The following is a 25,064-nucleotide window of genomic DNA, read 5'->3' as shown; positions in this document are numbered from 1 at the left end:
TTGGGATGCTCTGGATCAACGTGTACAACAGCGTGTTCCAGTTCCCGCCAATATCCAGCAACTTCGCACAGCCATTGAAGAGGTTAACAAAAAATTCTTATTTACAATGACGGCCTACCCCGGCCAAACCCGGATGACGGTGGGCCAATTGTGTGCCGCCCTATGTGACTGGGACCATTTGATGCATATCTGTATTCCCAGTTGTGAAATCCATAGATTAGGGTCTAATGAATTTATTTAAATTGACTGATTTCCTTATATGAACTGTAACTTAGTAAAATCTTTGAAATTGTTGCGTTTTTAATATTTTTGTTCAGTGTAGATTGGGCTCACAATTGTGAAGCTCAGGGCTCACAATCCTCTAATCCACCCAGCATTTAATAAACCCGGGACTTATTTAAAACTCCGGCAATCCTAAGTGAACCTAATTTAAGTGAAATGTAGTCTAAATATGCAGTGTTTAGACAGGCAGCCCAATTCTCATCTTTTGGCCAATAATGGGCAAGGGATATTATCTGATTGGTCAAAAGACCAATAATAATTGCTGCCTGTGTAAATGCATCCAGATTTCCTCATGATGTAAATTCGAACTGATAGAAGGGTTGTTCCATTTGATTTCAATCACTTTTTGACCGCACCCCTTTTTCTTTATTTTGAACGAAATGGTCTATACATATTCACCCATGGTAGAAGTGGTCAGAAAGTAACTTTTTTTTTTACCTGAATGTCGAAACATTTAGGAGATGGAGGTTCTCAAAATTGACCTATTTTACATACCCTACTATGAGACGTCTACATCAATGGAAAATATAAACTGTTTGAGTTGTCATTTTAAAAGTTTAAATAGTCATCTCAAATAGTCATTATCTAAAAACGTCATCCGATTTTTGTAGTTTTGCATATGTTGAAACTTACACCCTATTTTACATAATCGTAGGTTTTTGTGTTGTTCCCGCCATCAGTTTTAACTGCTGTTCAGAATACTCTTGAAAACAGGGTGGGTGTCATGTTTTGGCTAACACGTACATAAAATTGAAATGTCAATTTTTCGGCTGTTACATCCACAAGTTTTGCAGACAGGTGTATAAAATCGAGCACACAGCGACACAATCTCCATAGACAAATATTGGCAGTAGAATGGCCTTACTGAAGATCTCAGTTTCTTTGAATGTAGCACCGTCATTGAATGGCATCTTTCCATCAAGTCAGTTCTCCAAATTTCTGCCCTGCTAGTTTCCCCTGTCAACTGTAAGTGCTGTTATTGTGAAGTGGAAATGTCTAGGAGCAACAGCGGTTCAGCCGCGACAAGCTCACAGAACGGGATCGCTGAAGCGCCTGTCCTCAGTTGTAACACTCACTACCGAGTTCCAAACTGTCTCTGGAAGCAACGTCGGCACAACAACTGTTCGTCGAGAGCTCCATGAAATGGGTTTCCATGGCAGAGCAGCCGCACACAAGCCTAAGATCAACATGCAAAATACCAAGCATCAGCTGGAGTGGCGTAAAGTTCACCGCCATTGGACTCTGGAGTGATGAATCACGCTTCACATCTGGCAGGCTGACGGACAAATCTGGGTTTGGAGGATGCCAGGAGAAGACTACCTGCCCGACTGCATAGTGGTGCATGACTGCAATAATGGTCTGGGGCTGTTTTTTATGGTTTGGGCTAGGCCCCTTAGTTCCAGTGAAGGGGAATCTTAATGCTACAGCATACAACATTCAACACAATTCTGTGATTCCATCTTTGTGGCAACAGTTTGGGGAAGTCCCTTTGCTGTTTTAGCATGACGATGCACAAGCGAGGTCCATAGAGAAATGGTTTGTTGAGATCGGTATGGAAGAACTTGTTAGCAGTTGATGTTACTCTTCAATAATACAGACCCCGATGCAAATCAGGGGGAGGAAAATGGGTTTATTCAAAGAGAACAAATCATGCAGGGAGGTAGATGTTCATTCTTCCCTATCCTCAGTGATTCTCTTCTGTGATTCTATCCCAGAACAAAGGGACAGGATGTACTTTATAACCCAGGCCTAGCCTGTGGTTGACCAATTAGAATTCCTTGCAATAAAACTGGGCCAATGGCCAAATAACAAGTATCCTATTTCAGGTTCAATGTATAAACAATTTGAACCAATGAGAACTTGCTATGATTCCTGAACTGAAATTCCTCCCATGTCTCTGACCCATTGATCATTAATCCCCTATTACAGAAAAAACACTTTCCATTAATCGTTAGTACTCTATTGACCTCTCGTCCTCTGTGTTGTGTATTTATCTTTGAAATACTCTCACGAACTTGACTGGCCTGCACAGAGGCCTGACCTCAACCCCATCGAGCACCTTTGGGGTGAATTGGAATGCCGACTCCGAGCCAGGCCTAATTGCCCAACATCAGTGCCTGACCTCACTAATGCTGCTGTGGCTGAATGAAGGCACGTCCCCGCAATGTTCCAACATCTAGTGGACGCCTTCCCAGAAGATTGTAGGTGATCGCATCAAAGAGGGGACCAACTCTATATTAATGCCAATGATTTTGAAATGAGATGTTCTACAAGCAGGTGTCCACATACTTTTGGCTATGTAGTATATGTATGAAAAGTTTTGTTCGAGTCAAAAGGGTGCCGTCAAAGTGAATGAAATCAAATGAAACAACCCAGAAGTCTGGCCAGTCCTGTTGAAAGTGGTTCTGCCGACAAATAGCTGTGTGTGATGATTACTAGGGCTGTGACAGTCATGGAATTTTGGATGACTGTTATTGGTCAGCCAAATGACTGCGGTCAATGTTATGTGGATGAACAACACTTTGTTTTTCTCACACACAGGGCAGTTGAGTTGGTAATGTAGTTAACTAAGATAATAAAGTAATAACTACAATACCGACTCAACTCTGCTCTGAAAATAAACATTCACTCAAACACCCGTTGATGTCTCAGATGACTTGACTGCATGGCAGCATTTCCAGTCTGAGTAATAATTTGTCAGGAGAAATCCATAGTTTTGTGTTAATACAATGTAATTGTGTGTGTTAGGCAGTCTTACTTGCTGACTGAGGTCTAAGGGCTTACACATCAATAGGGTTTGCTGGCCGAGAGTACTTAGCACCTCAATGTAATGTGCAAACCGAGTGCGCACTGATTTTTACATGTAGAATGGCTTTAAAAATGTCGGAATTCAGAAGTCTACAGCGGGTGGTCCCTAAAACAGAGCACGCTGAACGATCGACAGATAAACGCTAGATCCACATTCGGTGTGACGTGTGCGGGCCTTTAAGAAACCCTTACTGTGTGCCAGAGTCTTGTGTGGCAGTCAAAGCTCCCGACTCCAGACCACATCCCCCTGGCGACAGGGGTATGAGTAGTCTTGGCCACTTTCCTATCTATGTCCCTCTGTTTTCCTCACTATTGTACTGTCAACAACAGTAAAATTCGTGTGACGTGTCAGAATTCTGATCTCCCTTAAAATAAAAATGGCTATAGTCTGGCACGGTAGTAACAATCTCGACTCTGGACCACGCATGCCCCCATGGGGGTTCGAGGCCCATCTTGGCCACTCAGTCTTCGACCCTACTACTGTTTCCCTATTCCCTGATGTCCTATCATAAACAATACAAATACCTAAGGTTGGTAGATCCGTTCTCCTTTAAGAAAAAAATTGAAGACATCCTCATTGCAATCATTTGAACATAATATCAGGAAGCAGAACGGGAAAGAAATCTGTTTTACAGACATGTTCTGTTTATATATTGTGGAGGCCTGAGCTTGTCTTAAAGTAGAGCACTGCTGCGCCACAGATGGCTTCGTTCTACCACCATGAATGAGGGCACCGTGGCAAGGTCACGTGACCTGATGATGATGATAAACTGCTAGGGTAGCCATTATCTCCATATGGGTTCAGTCTGCCTAGCGGTTAGGAGCATTGGGCCAGTAACCGAAAAGGTCGCTGGTTCAAATCCCCGAGCCGACTAGGTGAAAAATCTTCCATCGTTCCCTCGAGCAAGGCACGCAACCCTAGTTGCTCTAGATAAGAGCGTCTGCTAAATGATTCAAATGTTACGTCAGAGATAGACCATAGGCTGGGACAGCAGCAAGGGAGAGGGTGAGTGAAAAAGAGGGAGGGGTGGGGGTTTGTATGACACGCCAGTGAGAACTCCTGTGCAGCGCAGTTAAAGCTCCATTACTGTGACAGCGGTGTGTGGGTCCACTTCTCGACAGCTGGGTCCTTCCTCCCTTCTCTTCTTTCTCTCCACTCTCTTTTGGACCCTGTCTGCGCTTCTGCCGTGCTCAGGGAAGCACAGTCCTTGTGTAGTTGCTGCATGAGCCGAGTCCCTTTCAGGTAGGACATTTATCTTGTGGTTTTTGGTGGTGCGTGTTTGTATAGAACATTTGATAATAGTAAAAGGCGGTCCAGAGGATTGATGAACTCTGGACCGCAGGGAAGGGCTCCCGTTTCCGGATCTGGTTTCAGCTCGCTTGACTGTGAAGGGTGTGTGGACATCTGATTTGACATTTTGAGCACAGTGCCTAGAACACGAGAACCATCCACGGTCCTCTGACGCAGTACTTGGAACAGAAAGTGTCAGAATGATGATTTTTCCCTCCATCTATCTTGCACCTTTTTATAACTCAGAGGAAATCATCTCGAACTCAAAACTGCCTCTTGAGTCTTATTGAGCGATTGATTGGTCGAAGTTATCACTAAATCTGATAGGAGGCAGATTTGATATAGAGGACAGGTATGTCATGCCCTCCTTGTGACAGTTGCCCCTCCTGCTGTGTTTGGTGGCTCTGACCCTGACCATGCCTTCTGTTTAATTACATGAGGAAACAAAAAGGATTATGTTGTGTTCACTTCATTGGGCAACAACAACACCAGGATCTCATAAATCTGACCCAGCCAGGTGGCCATGTGAGGGGGAGGGGAAGATTGAGTAAGGGAAATGCAATAGACTAGGGAGACATTTTGAATAAGGACAGCTTCTAACACAAACTGTACTAGCATGGTAGGACTGCATTTGAAGCTGTTCTCTATGAAGGGTTTGAGTCTGGGACATACTGTAACTGTGAGAGCTTAATACCCTATGTAGCTGGTCAAAGAGTGAGGGGGTGTTTCTGTATTAAACTTGGCTGGTGGAAAGGTCGCTATCTGAACTTTGCCCTTGAGAACCCCCCCCCCACCTACCCTCTCTCTCCCAGTTTCTCTTGTTCTCTTCTGTCTGACACGGTCCTGTTCTTCAGACTACACTAACTGCTGTCCTTCAGGGCACAATGAAAACTGCTGTGTGTGTTCTGACGGGGCACTTCAGCCATGTTGTATTACATACCTTGTCGTCGGTTTAATATAACTGTTGCTAGGAAGTGACAAGACAAAAAAAGGTTGTCGGGGGCTAAAATGGTCAGACACTAAATGCAGTAATATAAAGTTTTTTTTATTTTGGTGTGTCCACCTCAAACTGCTCATGTGACTAGTATGACTAGTTTCTTTATGTTGCTCACCCAAATAGTGCTTGACACCTTAGTTACAGCACACAATTGTAAAGTTGCTTGCCAAAAGTGCTCAAACTGGGAAACTCAGTCAGGCTAAAGCCCATATAATTTTACTGTTTGATGTTGATAAGAATTTGCATAGAAACACAGGCACAAATCATATTTGGGGGTAGGGTTGCAAAATTCTGGTAACTTTCCCCAAATGTCCTGGTTTTCTAGAAATCCCGCTTGGAGTTTCCCGGAATCAGAAGAATTAAGCTGGAAATCCGGAATACTCCAACCAGAATTTTTGAAAAACTGGGGAATTGAAGTCATTTTGCAACCCTATTTTGGGGGGGTGCTGAGAACGTTCTGGTCTTAGTCAGGACACGTCAGGCTGCACAGCCCTCCGCCATGTTATGTAAGAGACGTTTTTCTTCTGTTGTGTTGGAATGCTGCATGCATCACTTCATCCTGCAGTGACTGGCTGTGCGGCAGAGCAGAGGAAGCCCTGAAATAAACCTAATAAATCCTCTGAAAAATCACCGGAGGCCAGACTGGCCTACTTTTAGCCTCCCAGAGCAGTGCCACCTCTGTCCCCTGCTAAAAACTAATCCCAGATCAGATCCCCCAGTGGAGGACAGAGACGGTTACAATACCATCCCTGCGTCAGTCTTCTGTGGTGTCGCTGCTATTGGCTGAACCCAGGTCAGTGTCTACCGCTGCAGTCTGACGCAACCTGCGTCACATACACTGACAGAGAGAGTAACACTACCTTTGGTGCTGGACACCTTTTGGACACCTGGTCTCAAGTACCTCCGTTGGGTGCTCCAGGGCCAAGCACAGTCCTGCTATCTGGATCCTTTTTATACATTTGAATGAAGGCTACATTTAAATGGTCTTATTCCTTTAGGTTAGAATTGCTTTATTGCTCTTCAGCAGTAGTGGATGAGGGAGGAAATGGGGGAATCCTGACTGGGAGATCTTATGTCACTGACAACTGTCTCACCACTGGATTTGGTCCTCATGGAGCCTGCACTTCTCTCTGCGACCATATTGGTTAATCCATTGATTAGTGAATGGCTGTTGTGTTACTGTGGGCCATTGTCACTCCGGGCAGTGAGGCACTCTTGTCAATCCCAGTCTGCGCCTCATCACACGGCACCAATTGAGAGGTATTGTTTGGATGGGGCCCCTCTGGCTCAAACAGACTCGCTACTATGGCAATTTGATTTATGGCGACAGCTCGTCTTACTGGGATCCGACACATAACAAAAAATATATTACAGACAAGACTTTTACAATTTTACATGCATTTAAAAACATTAACATTGTAGTGTGTGTGTGCATATCTGTTACACATGCTTGTCAGTACATACACACAAGTATATCACATGGATCACATTTAAAAACATTAACATTGTAGTGTGTGTGTGCATATCTGTTACATGCTTGTCAGTAAGTATATCACATGGGGAGAGGTCTTGTGCCAAGGTGTTGCTTTATATATATGTTTTCCACCAGGTTTGCTGTTCATTTGCGCAATATAAGATGGAAGTTCCATCTACTCATGTCTCTGTATAATAATGTGTTTCCTTGAATTTGTTCTGGACCATGAAAAGATGGCAAGGTAGCATGTCTGGTGGGGTAAGTGTGTGTGAGTGCTGTGTGTAAGTTGACTGTGCAAACATTTTGGAATTTCCAACACAATGTTTCTTATAAAAACAAGAAGTGCCAGTCAGTCTTTCCTCAACTCTTAGCCAAGAGAGACAGGCATACAGAGTATTTATATTAGCCCTCTGATTACAATGAAGAGCAAATGTGCCTTTCTTTTCAGTGCCAGCTGCAGCTTAGCTAAGTATTTCTTTGCAGCACTTGACTATATGACTGGACAATAATCAAGATGGGTTAAAACTAGAGCCTTCAGGACTTGCCTCATGGAGTGTGGTGTCAAAAAAGCAGAGCATATCTTTATTTCGGACAGACCTCTCCCCATCTTTTCAACCATTGAATCTGTATGTTTAGGCCATGACAGTTTACAATCTAAGGTAACACCAAGTAATTTAGTCTCCTCAACTTGTTCAACAGCCACACCATTCATTGCCAGATTCAGCTGAGGTCTAGAACTTAGGGAATGATTTGTACCAAATACAATGCACTTAGTTTTAGAGATATTCAGGACCAGTTTATTGCTGGCCATCCATTCCAAAACAGACTGCAATTCTTTAAGGGTTTCAGGGACTTCATTTGCTGTGATTGCTGATGCTTGTATGGTTGAATCATCAACATATATAGACACAGATGCTTTATTTTAATTCCAGTGGCAGGTCATTGGTAAAAATAGAAAAGAGTGCCTAGAGAGCTGCCCTGCGGTACACCACACTTTACATGTTTGACATTAGAGAAGCTTCCATTAAAGAAAACCCTCCGTTCTATCAGATAGCTCTGAATCCACAATATGACAGAAGTTGAAAAGCCATAACGCACAAGTTTTTTTCAACAACAGGTTATGGTCAATAATATCAAAGGCTGCACTGAAATCTAACAGTACAGCTCCCACATTCTTCTTATCAATTTCTTTCAACCAATCAGCAGTCATTTGTGTCGGTGCAGTACATGGTGTCCTTATCTATAAGCATGCTGAAAGTCTGTCAATTTGTTTAGAGAAATAGCATTGTATTTGGTCAAACACCATTTTTTTCCCCCCAACAGTTTGCAAAGAGCTGGGAACGAGCTGGGAACAAGCTGATAGGTCTGCTGTTAGAACCAGTAAAGCCGCATAACAACTCTTGGGTAGCGGAATTACTTTGGTTTCAGGCCTGTGGACAAAGACTTTCCTCTAGGCTCAGATTAAAGATATGACAGATGGGAGTGGCAAAAGAGTCAGCTACCATCCTCAGTAGCTTTCCATCTAAGTTGTTAATGCCAGGAGGTTTGTCATTATTGATCGATAACAATAATGTTTCCACCTCTCCCACACTAACTTCACAAAATGTAAACTTAAAATGCTTTTCTTTATTTTAATTTTTTTTATGCATGAGTATGATGGCCCACTGTTCATTGTCTGCATTTCTTGCCTAAGTTTGCCCACTTTGCCAATGAAGGAATCATTAAAATAATTGGCAACAGTTTTGTGATAAGCCATCTGATTCAATGAAAGATGGAGTTAAATTTGTCTTTCTGGCCATAACTTCAGTACTTTAAAATACATTTTTTCCCCATTTTTAAAAATTGTTATATCATTGATCTCAGCTTCATAATACAGTTCATTTTTTGTTGAGTTTAGTCACATAATTTCTCAATTTACAGCCAGTCAGATGTGCAGCCAGTCTTATTAGCCACTCCTTTTGCGCCATCTCTTTCAACAATAGTTTTTCAATTCTTTATCAATACATGGAGCCTTAACAGTCAGTTTCTTAACATGTGCATGTTTATCAATAATTGGAAGAAGCAATTTCATAAATTCATCAAGTACAGCGTCTGGATGCTCATTAATCACATCAGACCAACAAATATTTTTTACATCATCCACATAAGTCACAGCAAAATCTTTTGTATTTATTCTTATTTTAGGCCCAGCTTTTGGAACTTTGGATTTCCTGGATATAGCCACTATATTGTGATCACTGCATCCAATGGGTACGGATACAGCTTTACAACATAGTTACAGTATTAGTACAAATGTGAGCTGACCGTACCACCCTCCTGGAGTGCCTTGCGCGTGATGCAGTTGCTGTTCCAGGCGGTGATACAGCCCGACAGGATACCTACAATTGTGCATCTGTAAAAGTTTCTGAAGGTCTTAGGGGCCAAGCCACATTTCTTCAGCCTCCTGTTGTGCCTTCTTCACTACACTGTCTGTGTGGGTGGACCATTTCAGATCCTCAGTGATGTGTAGGCCGAGGAACTTGAAGCTTTCCACCTTCTCTACAGCGGTCCTGTCGACGTTGATAGGGTTACAGTGAGAAGCTTCCTCTTGAGTGGACACCTTGATAAAAAAACTGTAAATATTCAGGTCCCCAAGAAAGTAGACCTCTCTGTTTACATCACATACACTATATCAAGCATCACACATTATTTAGATACTGACTGTTTGCACTATCCCTATATGCCTGTAATGCTTAGAGGAGATCTTATGTCAAGTGTTATTGAAGTATGGTGTATTTTTTTTTATTTATACATTTTTAAATGTAACCTTTATTTAACTAGGCAAGTTAAGAACAAATTCTTATTTACAATGACTGCCTACCAGGGAACAGTGTGTGTTAACTGCCTTGTTCAGGGGCAGAACGACAGATTTTTATCTTGTCCGCTCGAGGATTTGATCCAGTAACCTTTCGGTTACTGGCCCAATGCTCTAACCACTAGGCTACCTGCTACTTGCGGATACAGTCAAATGTTTGGACACCTACTCATTCAAGGCTTTCTTTATTTTAACTATTTTCTACATTGTAGAAAACAGTGAAGACATCAAAAATATGAAATAACACGTATGGAATCCTGTAGTAACCAAAAAGAGTTAAACAAATCCAAATAAATGTGAGATTCTTCAAAGTAGCCACCCTTTGCCTTGATGACAGTTTTGCACACTCTTGGCATTCTCTCAACCAGCTTCACGAGGAATGCTTTTCCAACAGTCTTGAAGGAGTTCCCACGTATGCTGAGCACTTGTTGGCTGCTTTTCCTTCACTCTGCGGTCCGACTCATCCCAAACCATCTCAATTGGGTTGAGGTCGGGTGATTGTGGAGGCCAGGTACTTCCGGCGCCGACAAAGATGGCTGCCTCGCTTTGCTTTCCTAGGAAACTATGCAGTATTTTGCTTTTTTGTGTTATTTCTTACATTGTTACCCCAAGGTAATCTTAGGTTTTACTACATACAGTCGGGAGGAACTATTGGATATAAGAGCAACGTCAACTCACCAACATTACGACCAGAGATACGACTTTCCCGAAGCGGATCCTCTGTTTGGCCCACCACCCAGGACAATGGATCGGATCCCAGCCGGCGAGCCAAAACAACGGCGCTGCAGAAGAAGGGGCAGACGGAGCGGTCCTCTGGTCAGGCTCCGTAGACGGGCACATCGCGCACCGCTCCCGAGCATACTACTCACCAATGTCCAGTCTCTTGACAACAAGGTAGACGAAATCCGAGCATGGGTAGCATTCCAGAGAGACATCTGAGACTGTAACGTTCTTTGGTTCACGGAAACATGGCTCACTCAAGACACGCTATCTGAGTCGGTACAGCCACCTGGTTTCTTCACGCATCGCGCCGACAGAAACAAGCATCTCTCTGGTAAGAAGAAGGGTGGGGGTGTATGCCTTATAATTAACGAGACGTGGTGTGATCATAACAACATACAGGAACTCAAGTCATTTTGTTCACCTGACTTAGTTAGGAATGCTATCAAATGCCGACCGCATTATCTACCAAGAGAATTCTCTTCGATTATAATCACAGCCGTGTATATCCCCCCCCCAAGCAGACACATCGACGGCCCTGAAAGAACTTCATTGGACTCTATGTAAACTGGAAACCACATATCCTGAGGCTGCATGTATTGTAGCTGGGGATTTTAACAAGGCTAATCTGAAAACAAGGCTCCCCAAATTCTATCAGCATATCGGTTGTGCTACCAGGGCGGGCAAAACCCTGGATCATTGTTATTCTAACTTCCGCAACGCATATAAGGCCCTCCCTTTGGAAAAGCTGACCACGACTCCATTTTGTTGCTCCCAGCGTATAGACAGAAGCTAAAACAGGAAGCTTCCGCCCTCAGGTATGGTCAACGCTTGTCCGACCAATCGGATTCCACGCTTCAAGATTGCTTCGATCACGTGGACTGGGATATGTTCCGCATTGCTGCGAACAACAACATTGACGAATACGCTGACTCGGTGTGCGAGTTCATTAACAAGTGCATCGGTGATGTCGTACCAACAGCGTCTAAAACATTCCCCAACCAGAAACCGTGGATTGATGGCAGCATTTGCGCAGAACTGAACGCGTGAACCACTGCTTTTAATCAGGGCAAAGTGACCGGAAACATGACCGAATATAAACAGTGTAGCTATTCCCTCCGCAAGGCAATCAAACAAGCTAAGCGTCAGTACAGAGACAAAGTGGAGTCGCAATTCAACGGCTCAGACACTAGAGGTATGTGGCAGGGTCTACAGTCAATCACGGACTACAAAAGAAAAATCAGCCCCATCGCGGATCACGATGCCTTGCTCCCAGACAGACTAAACAACACGTTTTTTGCTCGCTTTGAGGACAATACAGTGCCACTAACATGGCCCGCTACCAAAACCTGCGGGCTCTCCTTCACTGCAGCCAACGTGAGTAAAACATTTAAACGTGTTAACCCTCGCAAGGCTGCAGGCCCAGACGGCCACGTCCTCAGAGCATGCGCAGACCAGCTGGCTGGTGTGTTTAGACATATTAAATCAATCCTTATCCCAGTCTGCTGTCCCCACATGCTTCAAGAGGGCCAGCATTGTTCCTGTTCCCAAGAAAGCTAAGGTAACTGAGCTAAATGACTACCGCCCTGTAGCACTCACTTCCGTCATGAAGTGCTTTGAGAGACTAGTCAAGGACCATATCACCTCCACCCTACCTGACACCCTAGACCCACTCCAATTTGCTTACCGCCCCAATAGGTCCACAGACAACGCAATCGCCATCACATTGCACACTGCCCTAACCCATCTGGACAAGAGGAATACCTATGTAAGAATGCTGTTCATCGATTACACCTCAGCATTTGACCCCATATTACCCTCCAAACTCATAATTAAGCTTGAGACCCTGGGTCTCGACCCCGCCCTGTGCAACTGGGTCCTGGACTTCCTGACGGGCCGCCCCCAGGTGGTGAGGGTAGGTAACAACATCTCCACCCCGCTGATCCTCAACACTGGGTCCCCACAAGGGTGCGTTCTCAGCCCTCTTCTGTACTCCCTGTTCACCCACGACTGCATGGCCATGCACGCCTCCAACTCAATCATCAAGTTTGCAGACGACACTACAGTGGTAGGCTTGATTACCAACAACGACGAGATGGCCTACAGGGAGGAGGTGAGGGCCCTCGGAGTGTGGTGTCAGGAAAATAACCTCGCACTCAACGTCAACAAAACAAAAGAGATGATCGTGGACTTCAGGAAACAGCAGAGGGAGCAGCCCCCTATCTATATTGACGGGACAGTAGTGGAGAGTTTTAAGTTCCTCAGCGTACACATTACGGACAAACTGAAATGGTCCACCCACACAGACAGCGTGGTGAAGAAGGCGCAGCAGCGCCTCTTCAACCTCAGGAGGCTGAATAAATTCAGCTTGTCTCCAAAAACACTCAAACTTTTACAGATGCACAATCGAGAGTATCCTGTCGGGCTGTATCACCGCCTGGTACGGCAGCTGCTCCGCCCATAACCGGAAGGCTCTCCAGAGGGTAGTGAGGTCTGCACAACGCATCACCGGGTGCAAAATACCTGCCCTCCAGGAAGGCCAAAAAGATCATCAAGGACAGCAACCACCCGAGCCACTGCCTGTTCACCCCACTAACACCCAGAAGGCGAGGTCAGTACAGGTGCATCAAAGCTGGAACCGAGAGACATGAAAAACAGCTTCTATCTCAAGGCCATCAGACTGTTAAACAGCCATCACTAACATTGAGTGGCTGCTGCCAACATACTGACTCAACTCAAGCCACTTTAATAATGGGAAAATGTATGTAATCAATTTATCACTTGCCACTTTATATTATTTATATTAGATAATGTTCTCATACCCTACATTACTCATCTCATATGTTTATACTGTACTCCATACCATCTATTACATCCTGCCTATGCCGTTCGGCCATCACTCATTTATATATTTTTATGTACATATTCGTATTCATTCCTTTACACTTGTGTGTACAAGGTAGTTGTTGTGGAATTGGTAGATTACTTGTTAGATATTACTGAATGGTCGGAACTAGAAGCACAAGCATTTCGCTACACTTGCATTAACACCTGCTAACCATGTGTGTGTGACAAATACATTTGATTTGATCTGATGCAGCACTACATCACTATCCTTCTTGGTCAAATAGCCCTTACACAGCCTGGAGGTGTGTTGGGTCATTGTCCTGGAGATAAACAAATGATATGCCATCCCATCTGGTTTGGGCTTAGTGGGACTATCACTGCAGAATGCTGTGGTAGCCATGCTGGTTAAGAGTGCTTTGAATTCTAAATAAATCACTGGCAGTGTCACCAGCAAAGCACCATCACACCACCACCTCCATGCTTCATGGTGGGAACCACAGATTCGGAGAGCATCCGTTCACCTACTCTGCGTCTCAAGGACACGGCGGTTGGAACCAAAAATCTCAAATTTGGACTCCAGACCAAAGGACACATCTGTCCATTGCTCATGTTTCTTGGCCCAAGCAAGTCACTTCTTCTTATTGGTGTCCTCTAATAGTTTGACCATGAAGGCCTGATTTCACGCAGTCTCCTCTGAACAGTTGATGTTGAGATGTCTGTTACTGAACTCTGAAGCATTTATTTGGGCTGCAATTTCTGAGGCTGGTAACTCTAATGAACTTATCCTCTGCAGCAGAGGTAACTCTGGGTCTTCCTTTCCTGTGGTGGTCCTCAGGAGAGCCAGTTTCATCATAGCGCTTGATGGTTTTTGCGACTGCACTTAAAGAAACATTCATAGTAATTTGCATTTTTTGAACTGTTATTTCTCTTTGCTTATTTGAGCTGTTCTTGCCATAATATGGACTTGGTCTTTTACCAAATAGGGCTCTCTGTATACCACCCCTACCTTGTCACAACACGACTGATTAGCTCAAATGCATTAAGGATAGAAATTCCACAAATTAAGTTAACAATGCACACCTGTTAACTGAAATGCATTCCAGGTGACTACCTCATGAAGCTGGTTGAGAGAATGCCAAGCGTGTGCAAAGCTGTCAAGGCAAAGGGTGGCTACCTTGAATCTCTATTATAAAATATATATTTTTTTAGTTACTACAGGATTCCATATGTGTTATTTTGTAGTTGTCTTCACTATTATCCTACAATGTATAAAATAGTAAAAATTGAGAGAAACCCTTGAATGAGTAGGTGTGTCCAAACTTTTGACTGGTACTGTACATCACCACCTCCGCCTTAAGCATTCCTGTCTCTTCTATAGCTGTTGTATTGCTTCTGCAGGATCATCAAATTAATTATCATGCCTAATATGAATGTTATCTGATGTTAGCAAGTTATTGATCTCTTGAACCTTATTTAAGGCTACGTATATTAATATGGGCTATTTTCAGGCCTTTCCTGAGTAGCTTATCAGAGAGACAGACATAATATGGAAAATATCAAACAAAGCAAGAGAAAAATATATACATTCAGCAGCCCATGAATTAGTCGGTGTCTGTGTGTGTGCAATTACGTCCACAACCATGTTGTTCCGGCTTGATTGTCCCTCTGATAATCTGTTTTCAGGTTCATTAGCTGACTCCACCAGTATTTGGACGCAACAGTTGAAGCTATTTTCTTGTTGTAACAACTGCTTGTTGAACTATTTTTGTTTTTAAAAAGATCCTTCACCCGTGAGACACCACTGTCCTCACCACTACTCCCGCCTGCTTTGGTTATTGTCATGGTAGCAACGTACGTTATGCTGTTACTCCTCATAGTTCCAGACAGGGCAGGTCACTGGAAGATTGGAAACAACAAATGGCAGGGATCTAGACAGCCTCAAGCCCGTGCCAATCCACGGTCCCAGCCACAATGGCTAACTGCGTCGCAGGCTGCATTCAAGCCCTCAAGAAAACGCAGCTATGCTAGCTGCTACGCCAACCAGCTCCTCAGACCCGGCTTTGGTCGGCAGAATCACTGGATAGATGGTAGCGGTCCCAGCAACTGATACCAACCGCGTCGCAGGATCCAAATTCAAAAGCTATTAACTAAACTTTTTCAATAGACTTTCAAAACTTTCCAAAACAACAAACCGAGCTCTCCCTCGTTCCGCGTTCAACAGGAAGCGACGTGTGTGTGTGCAATATGTTCAAGATGATCGCATTCACCTGGTCAGTATAGGTCATGGAAAGTACAGGTGTGCTTTTTTTATAGGTCAGCTTCTGTTTTTCAGAAACTACTGAGTAAACTTAGAACCGTAACACTAATACAGTACGTGTTCTACGTACAGACTTTCAATGTGACAATCTAAATGCATCAGATTTCTGTAAATGTCTGTTTCTCTTGTCAGGAAGGACTTTTAATTTGGTAATGGAGAGATAGATGAATAGTAATGTCATTAACTGGCTCAATCCCTCAGGCAGCTCTGGGCTGGCTGGCTCAGCATGGAGCCTGTCATCAGTGTGAACCCTTCAGTGTTTGACTACCAGGAACGTCTCTGTTAATGTTTCAGAACCTAATAAGTCTGCTTATCTGCTGAACACCCAGTCCAGTGTCCATGTACATATTGGAAAATCTGTACACACCAATGCATACATTTATGCGAAGCGTTAACATTGGATAGGAGAACAATTATTTTTTTTATTCTTTCACCATTTTATGGCGCTAAAAAAACAAGTGAATCGAAGTCAACCAGCCTGTGACATGACTTGAGTTCCCAGTTCTAGTATTTGTATTGGCAAAGAGCTGTGTCATGTTGACCTCTACAGAGTTTGGGTGGCAGGCCAGGCAGCAAGTCACATGAGACTGAGACTCTGCAGGGAGAAGAGGGGATGTGTGTTTTACACTAGTGTACGAGCTTGGTCCAAGAAATGCATGATTCCCTTTCTGAAGGATCTCATCTCTACCTGACACTGTTAGAGGTATTTATCGAACCAGGGTCTGTAGTGACGCCTCTAGCACTGAGATGCAGTGTCTTAGACCGCTGCGCCACTCAGGAGCCCAGTGGGTTTAACAGTGGGTGTGGTGGTATCATTTACCTCTTGGTTTGTTCAGGGGTTTTAACACAGTATTGTTGAGTGCATAATGGGAACTACCTAGAGGGAAAAGTTGCTAAATAGCTGTTCTACCTTTTCCACCCTTTTCCTGTGAGGAGGGGAGGCCTGCCTTCCTCTAGAGGAATGTGGGTGTGTTTGCCCTGCGGTGTGGGTGAAGAGCTGTGTAACACGCCTGACAACAGATCACAACACCTCAAAGCTCTACAGCTACGGTCTTAGTTTCAACGTGCCGGGCGCAGGTTATTGGGAAGTTCTGGTCTCTACAGGATAAATTGGTGTTTTCGGTTTTCACACAGGGAGTGAAGGTGAGAACTACAGGTTTGGACAGTTTGGTGTCTCAGGTTTGGTGTTTTTGTATTTTTATATTAAGTAGCCTAAATATCTAGACTAGAAATATCTATTTCAGTGTTGTCTGCTGATGTTCTGTTCTTGTGAGTTGCAGAAATCACTGTTCACTTTTGGTCATGCACGTAGTCTTATGACAAGGTTTCAAGGTGTTTTAGCTGCTAGCTTCTGAGGGTGATCTACTTAGCTTGATGCTGGAGATGGCTTTTATTAGTGCTTTACCATATGTTCTTTTGAGAAAATAGATATAGAATGGAAAGAGTTTTATGGCTTCAGTAACTCAGTGAGGGTCTACTACTGATTCGAACCTAAGATGCATATTGACTTGACTCGCGTATAAAACCAACGGATGTTACTCCCAACAGATGGAGACAGTTCCCCTTGGTTCTCACACAACATGGCTGCTTTATCAAACCACTGCAACCTCTACTCAGAGAGGAGGGTTTTTAGAAAATGTATTTAAACCACTGTCCCACACGCAAATCAGCTTACAGCCAGCCAGAGTAAATGCTAGAAAGGGCTGGCGTTCGTTTTAATCCCCTGCCTGGCCTCTGGGGATGCAGCCTGGCCTCTCTGAGAGAATGTCCTTGTAAGGAGAACATAACCTTCAGTGATGCCGTAGGCCCATCGGGTAAACAACTGTATTTTACATGGATACAGTAGGGGCCCCATTAGTTAGGAAAATGGGCTGTGAGTCCGATGCAAATAAGTAGTCATTTGCAAGCCTGTTTTAATGGAAGATGAGTGTACCAGAGCAGTTATGTAGCCTACCTGAATGAACCGTAAAAGTTTAACCTTTTTCTTTTCGTGGGGGAGATGCGATTTAGGCTGTGTCAGCAAGTGCTGTCAGGTCCAGGGCTACCTGCTGCCCCTACTGAAGGAGTTCAGTGTGATCCCTGAGGCAGCCATTTTCACACCATCTGACATGTGATGCAGCCAGCCACCCTAACCCAGCCCAACCCGCTCCTAGCCACCTCTGCTGTGCTAGCTGCAGCTATGGAAGATCCAACTGCTCTGCCCTGATCTCTGGATCTGAGCGTGGATTACATGTGAACAGGGATCCAAGTATGCCCTGGCGGATTACAGATTTGAAATATTAATCTCTTTGCATCTGCTTGCTCAGATCTGAGGGCAGATATGACTGGGATTAAAGGGTGGGAGGCTTGGAGAGACGGGAACTCATGGATTAATACTAGGAAACTCTTACAGAAAGTGTTTTAAAGTAGACATTTGCAGTCTGGTGTACTGTTGGGTGAATGCCAAGGATGTGCCATAGTTCCCTAACCTCAAGTTCTCCTATATGGGATCCTATGGGGCTGTAGGAATGAGGGAGCATCATTTGGTAGAAAGGGGAGATGGGGAATAGGGGCACTGAGACAGACACCGTTCAGGGATGTTTTTAGCCTGCAGGAGTCAGTGTTTTATTTTGTTGCAGTTGGAGTAGACATCTGTGTTAGTGGAGTAGTAGGCATTCATACCCTTTGTCGTGACTTTTACTTTCATTAATCTGATGACTGTTATTTATTTAATCCACTATGTTAAGTTGTTACCCAATTGTTTTTTTAAATGTTATTAATCATGTAACAATTCACTCATTAGGATTTGGGGCACCACTGAAGAAGTTGTTTAGCGTTACCATCTCCCGAATTAAACGCTAAGGTCTTTTACGTATTTCATCAATAAACAGTCATCTTATTGATCATTACCTCTTATCAAATACTCATTCTGAACGATCGTAACCTCGGATCTGCAAAAATGTTAGTCGTTTATCTTGGTCGGAAACAAGCCTTCTCGGAAAGTTGTTGGCCTTCCAGCTGTATGGCTTTAATTGTCCGAAAGGGGTCTCCCCTTTCCCGTCTAATGTTGTTCACTCTGGAAGATAACCAGCCATGTCGACGGTTCCCATTTGGTGATGAGCGTAGTAGGATAGTCTCATTTAGATTCGCTTTTCTCGATATCTGACTTAACCTCTTACATCTAGACGTTCCGCTAGCGGAACACCTGCTCCAATATCCAATGATAGGCGTGGCGCGAATGACAAATTCCTCAAAAATACAAGAACTTCAATTTTTCAAACATATGACTATTTTACAGCATTTTAAAGACAAGACTCTCCTTTATCTAACCACACTGTCCGATTTCAAAAAGGCTTTACAGCGAAAGCAAAACATTAGATTATGTCAGCAGAGTACCCAGCCAGAAATAATCAGACACCCATTTTTCAAGCTAGCATATAATGTCACAAAAAACAAAACCACAGCTAAATGCAGCACTAACCTTTGATGATCTTCATCAGATGACACACCTAGGACATTATGTTATACAATACATGCATGTTTTGTTCAATCAAGTTCATATTTATAACAAAAACCAGCTTTTTACATTAGCATGTGACGTTCAGAAATAGCATACCCCCCGCAAACCTCCGGTGAATTTACTAAATTACTCGCGATAAACGTTCACAAAAAACATAATTATTTTAAGAATTATAGATGCAGAACTCCTTTGTGCAATCGAGGGTGTCCAATTTTAAAATAGCTTTTCGGTGAAAGCACATTTTGCAATATTCTGAGTAGATAGCCCAGCCATCACGGCTAGCTATTTAGACACCCACCAAGTTTAGCCCTGACCAAACTCCGATTTACTATTAGAAAAGTTTGATTACCTTTGGTGTTCTTCGTCAGAATGCACTCCCAGGACTGCTACTTCAATAACAAATGTTGGTTTGGTTCAAAATAATCCATTGTTATATCCAAATAGCAGCGTTTTGTTCGTGCGTTCAAGACACTATCCGAAGTGTAAATAAGGGTCACGAGCACGGCGCATTTCGTGACAAAAGATTTCTAAATATTCCATTACCGTACTTCGAAGCATGTCAAGCGCTGTTTAAAATACATTTTTATGCCATTTTTCTCGTAAAAAAGCGATAATATTCCGACCGGGAAAGCGTGTATACGTACAAAGGGAGAGAAAATAAAAGCATGGGATCCCCTCGTGCACGAGCCTGAGTCTCACAGTACTGTGACCAGCCACTATCCAAACGCGCTACTTTTTTTCAGCCAGAGCCTGCAAAGGCACGATTCAGCTTTTTGCCGCCTTCTGAGAGCCCATGGGAGCCGTAGGAAGTGTCACGTAACAGCAGAGATCGCCTGTATTGGATAGAGATAATCAAGAAGGGCAAGAAATTGTCAGACAGGGCACTTCCTGCATGGAATCTTCTCAGGTTTTGGCCTGCCAAATGAGTTCTGTTATACTCACAGACACCATTCAAACAGTTTTAGAAACTTTGGAGTGTTTTCTATCCAAAGCTAATAATTATATGCATATTCTAGTTTCTGGGCAGGAGTAATAATCAGATTAAATCGGGTACGTTTTTTATCCGGCCGTGAAAATACTGCCCCCTAGCCATAACAGGTTAAGACGGCTAATCAGCTGTACCAGTGATGATCTGAAATGAGCTTCTCACCTCTTCCTCCTCGTGTTGGTATTCAGGATTCGGACCACGATGGACATGAGCTGTAGCTCTTCGTCTCTCTAGTCTAAAGGAAGGCGAGTTTATTTCTTCACCTCGTGTTGAGGTTCAGAGTTTCAACCATTTAAAACATGTAGCTCTCGCCGCACGTTTCCTGGTCTAAAGGTTGATTCCTCTTCCAAGCCTTTATGCACTCTTGGTCAAAAGGGGTGTTCCATCATGCTGAAGAGCTCTCTGACCTCACTCAGGGCGTGGCTACTTAATGTGCAAAGGATATCAACAACTATTATCTCATTAGAAAATATGACATTCGTTTTCTACATCTCCCCACTGACCATTTCCCACATCGTTACGATAGAATTATTGTTCCATTATTCACTTTTTGGACATTAAGAGTTTTGGACGGACAAAAGTGTCTGTGAACAAAGACATTCCTTTGCTTCAGGCCTGGGCAATTCCAGTCCTCGGGGGGCCTGATTTGGTGTCACACTTTTCCCCCATCCCTAGCAAACACACCTGATTTAAACTAATTGCATTTTTAACTGAAGATCATGATTTAGTTTAGGTGTGTTAGCTGGGGCAAAAGTGTGACACCAATCAGGCTCCCGAGGGCTGGAGATTCCCAGGCCTGCGTTTGGTTGATACTAAAGAGCAAGAGGGAGATTCTCTCTCTACACGACCGGGTGTGAACGGTCGACCATCCAGCAGCCCCCCCCCAAGTCTGATCTGATGCATTCTCATTCTCACAGGACAGTCATGACACCTTTTAATATCCAGATTCACTCAACAGCCATATGACTGTCAGATTACATAATGTCAGGCTTTTGACCCTGTAAGTTCTCATCCATACCACCAGGTGGCATGAAAACCATAGTTGTTGTGCATATAAACACAAACTTGTCACATCAATGACGTGTATAAACCTTGGATGACTGACAGGGGGTGCTGTATTGAAGTGACTGCACAGCGATTTTGGTACTCCTGCATTGTAAAATATATTTCGGAGGCTATAGAAATTTAACATCAACATTAGTTTTTGACAAATATATTCTATTACAGTCACCTTAATGCATACTTATAAATTATATGTGAACTGAACATACAAATATATACAGTAGTAGTCAAAAGTTTGGGGACACATTACTCATTCCAGGATTTTTCTTTATTTGACTATATTCTACACTATATTCTAGAATAACAGTGAAGACATCAAAACTATGAAATAACACATATGGAATAATGTAGTAACCAAAAAAGTGTTAAACAGATAAAAATATTTTATATTTGAGATTCTTCAAAGTAGCCACCCTTTGCCTTGATGCAGCTTTGCACACTTGTCATTCTCTCAACCCGCTTCACCTGGAATGCTTTTCCAACAGTCTCAAGGAGTTCCCACATATGCTGAGTACTTGTTGGCTGCTTTTCCTTCACTTTGCTGTCCAACTCATCTCAATTGGGTTGAGGTCAGGTGATTGTGGAGGCCAGGTCATCTGATGCAGCACTCGTCACTCTCCTTCTTTGTCAAATAGCCCTTACACAGCCTGGAGGTGTGTTGCGTCATTGTCCTGTTGAAAACAAATGATAGTCCCACTAAGTGCAGCGCAGACCAGATGGGATGGTGTATCGCTGCAGAATGCTGTGGTAGCCATGCTGGTTAAGTGTGCCTTGAATTCTAAAATAAATCACTGACAGTGTCACCAGCAAAGCACCCCCACACCATCACAGCTCCTCCTCCATGCTTCATGGTGGGAACCACACATGCAGAGATCATCTGTTCACCTACTCTGCTTCTCACTATCAAATTTGGACTCATCAGACCAAAGGACAGATTTCCACCAGTCTAATGTCCATTTGCTCGTGTTGGAGTCCTTTAGTAGTGGTTTCTTTGCTGCAATTCAATCATGAAGGCCTGATTCAGTCTCCTCTGAACAGTTGATGTTGACGTGTCTGTTACTTGAAATCTGAGGTGCAGTTAACTTCCCAATTCTGAGTCTGGTAACTCTAAATACCAAGTCGCTCTGGATAAGAGCGTCTGCTAAATGACTTAAATGTAAATGTTATCCTCTGCAGCAGAGGTAACTCTGGGTCTTCCTTTCCTGTGGCGGTCATTATGAGAGCCAGTTTTATCATAGTGCTTGATGGTTTTTGCAACTGCACTTGAAGAAACATTCACATTTCTTGACATGTTCCGGATTGACTGACCTCCGTGTCTTAAAGTAATGATGGACTGTCATTTCTCTTTACTTATTTGAGCTGTTCTTGCCATAATATGGACTTAGCCTTATTTGGTAAAAGACCATCTTCTGTATACCCCTCCCCCCTACCTTGTCACAACACATCTGATTTAGCTCAAACTCATTGAGGAAAGAAATTCCACAAACAAACTTTTAACAAGGCACACCTGTTAATTGAAATGCATTCCAGGTGACTACCTCGTGAAGTTGGTTGAGAGAATGCAGAGCTGTCAAGGCAAAGGGTGGATACTTTGAAGAATCTCAAATATACTGCTCAAAAAAACGAAGGGAACACTTAAACAACACAATGTAACTCCAAGTCAATCACACTTCTGTGAAATCAAACTGTCCACTTAGGAAGCAACACTGATTGACAATACATTTCACATGCTGTTGTGCAAATGGAATAGACAACAGGTGGAAATTATAGGCAATAAGCAAGACACCCCCAATAAAGGAGTGGTTCTGCAGGTGGAGACCACAGACCACTTCTCAGTTCCTATGCTTCCTGGCTGATGTTTTGGTCACTTTTGAATGCTGGAGACAGGCCAGTACATCAGGAGACGTGGAGGAGGCCGTAGGAGGGCAACAACCCAGCAGCAGGACCGCTACCTCCGCCTTTGTACAAGGAGGAGCAGGAGGAGCACTGCCAGAGCCCTGCAAAATGACCTCCAGCAGGCCACAAATGTGCATGTGTCTGCTCAAACGGTCAGAAACAGACTCCATGAGGGTGGTATGAGGGTCCGACGTCCACAGGTGGGGGTTGTGCTTACAGCCCAACACCGTGCAGGACGTTTGGCATTTGCCAGAGAACACCAAGATTGGCAAATTCGCCACTTGCGCCCTGTGCTCTTCACAGATGAAAGCAGGTTCACACTGAGCACATGTGACAGAGTCTGGAGACGCCGTGGAGAACGTTCTGCTGCCTGCAACATCCTCCAGCATGACCGGTTTGGCGGTGGGTCAGTCATGGTGTGGGGTGGCATTTCGTTGGGGGGCTGCACAGCCCTCCATGTGCTCGCCAGAGGTAGCCTGACTGCCATTAGGTACCGAGATGAGATCCTCAGACCCCTTGTGAGACCATATGCTTGTGCGGTTGGCCCTGGGTTCCTCTTAATGCAAGACAATGCTAGACCTCATGTGGCTGGAGTGTGTCAGCAGTTCCTGCAAGAGGAAGGCATTGATGCTATGGACTGGCCCGCCCGTTCCCCAGACCTGAATCCAATTGAGCACATCTGGGACATCATGTCTCGCTCCATCCACCAACACCACGTTGCACCACAGACTGTCCAGGAGTTGGCGGATGCTTTAGTCCTGTTCTGGGAGGAGATCCCTCAGGAGACCATCCGCCACCTCATCAGGAGCATGCCCAGGCGTTGTAGGGAGGTCATACAGGCACGTGGAGGCCACACACACTACTGAGCCTCATTTTGACTTGTTTTAAGGACATTACATCAAAGTTGGATCAGCCTGTAGTGTGGTTTTCCACTTTAATTTTGAGTGTGACTCCAAATCCAGACCTTCATGGGTTGATAAATTGGATTTCCATTGATTTTATTTTTTGTGTGATTTTGTTGTCAGCACATTCAACTATGTAAAGAAAAAATTATTTCATAAGATTATTTCTTTCATTCAGATCTAGGATGTGTTGTTTAAGTGTTCCCTTTATTTTTTTGAGCAGTGTATAAAATTATATTTTGATTTGTTTAACAATTTTGCTTACTTCATGATTCCATATGTGTTACTTCATAGTTTTGATGTCTTCACTATTATTCTACAATGTAGAAAATAGGAAAAATAAAGAAAAACCCTGGAATGAGTAGGTGTGTCCAAACTTTTGACTGGTTATTTATTTTAAGGGAGTACTAATTGGACCATACATAGCATCAGTGGTCCAGGGTTTATTTATTTTTATACACACACACACACCCATCCATCATTGGTCACAAGAGCCTGGTTTGGAGTATATACCATAATCACCTGGATTGATTGTCTTCAAGCTTGTTCCCATTGCCCTATAGTCAGTCACCCAAGAACAGCTACGGACCTGCAGCTCTCTGAGACCTTTTCAGAAGTCTATTTCACCACTGTCAGAATTATTTATGCCACAGTGAATAATAGATGTAGCTGCTCTTGAGGTTTTACACTAGTCGATCACTTCCCTGGGGTATGGCCCTTTGTCAGTGGTGTATATTTGATGCATGTAACTTGTCACGGGTATGTATCTTATTTCTGGGAGTTGTATTCATCAAGGGGAGGGTAACACACCTACCTCTTCACAAAGCGGTTGATAATAAATAATATCCTCTGTGTCTTCCTGAGAATGATCAGCAGGAAGTCCACACAGCAGGTGTTTGGTAATTACGATAATGCAGTTTGGCTACTACTGTAGTTTCAAGATAACTGTACAGTAGCCTCCGATGAGCTGATGTTGGGGTTTCAGGTGGTGACTGCACCATGGTCTCGACCACAAAAATGCCTTTGTAATGTACCTGCTGTAAAATATGTGAATGGTGATGTGACACGGTGTAGTTTCTCAGATGTGCGTCACACATTTTTGTAATGTTGCTTGGAAATTTACAACA

At 43.6% G+C, this 25,064-nt stretch overlaps 1 protein-coding gene across 4 annotated transcripts in view; it reads left to right on the top strand.

Annotated features, from left to right (window-relative positions):
- bcl2l13 (BCL2 like 13) overlaps nt 1-25,064 on the top strand; it is a 49,016-nt gene that overhangs the window by 19,741 nt on the left and 4,211 nt on the right. The gene's annotated exons all lie outside the window — the stretch shown is intronic.

This window comes from Salmo salar, chromosome ssa10 (assembly GCF_905237065.1).
Source record: "Salmo salar chromosome ssa10, Ssal_v3.1, whole genome shotgun sequence".
NCBI classification, from domain to species: Eukaryota; Metazoa; Chordata; class Actinopteri; order Salmoniformes; family Salmonidae; genus Salmo; species Salmo salar.
Note: the sequence above shows the minus strand (reverse complement) of the source record. Positions and strands in the feature narration are given on the sequence as shown.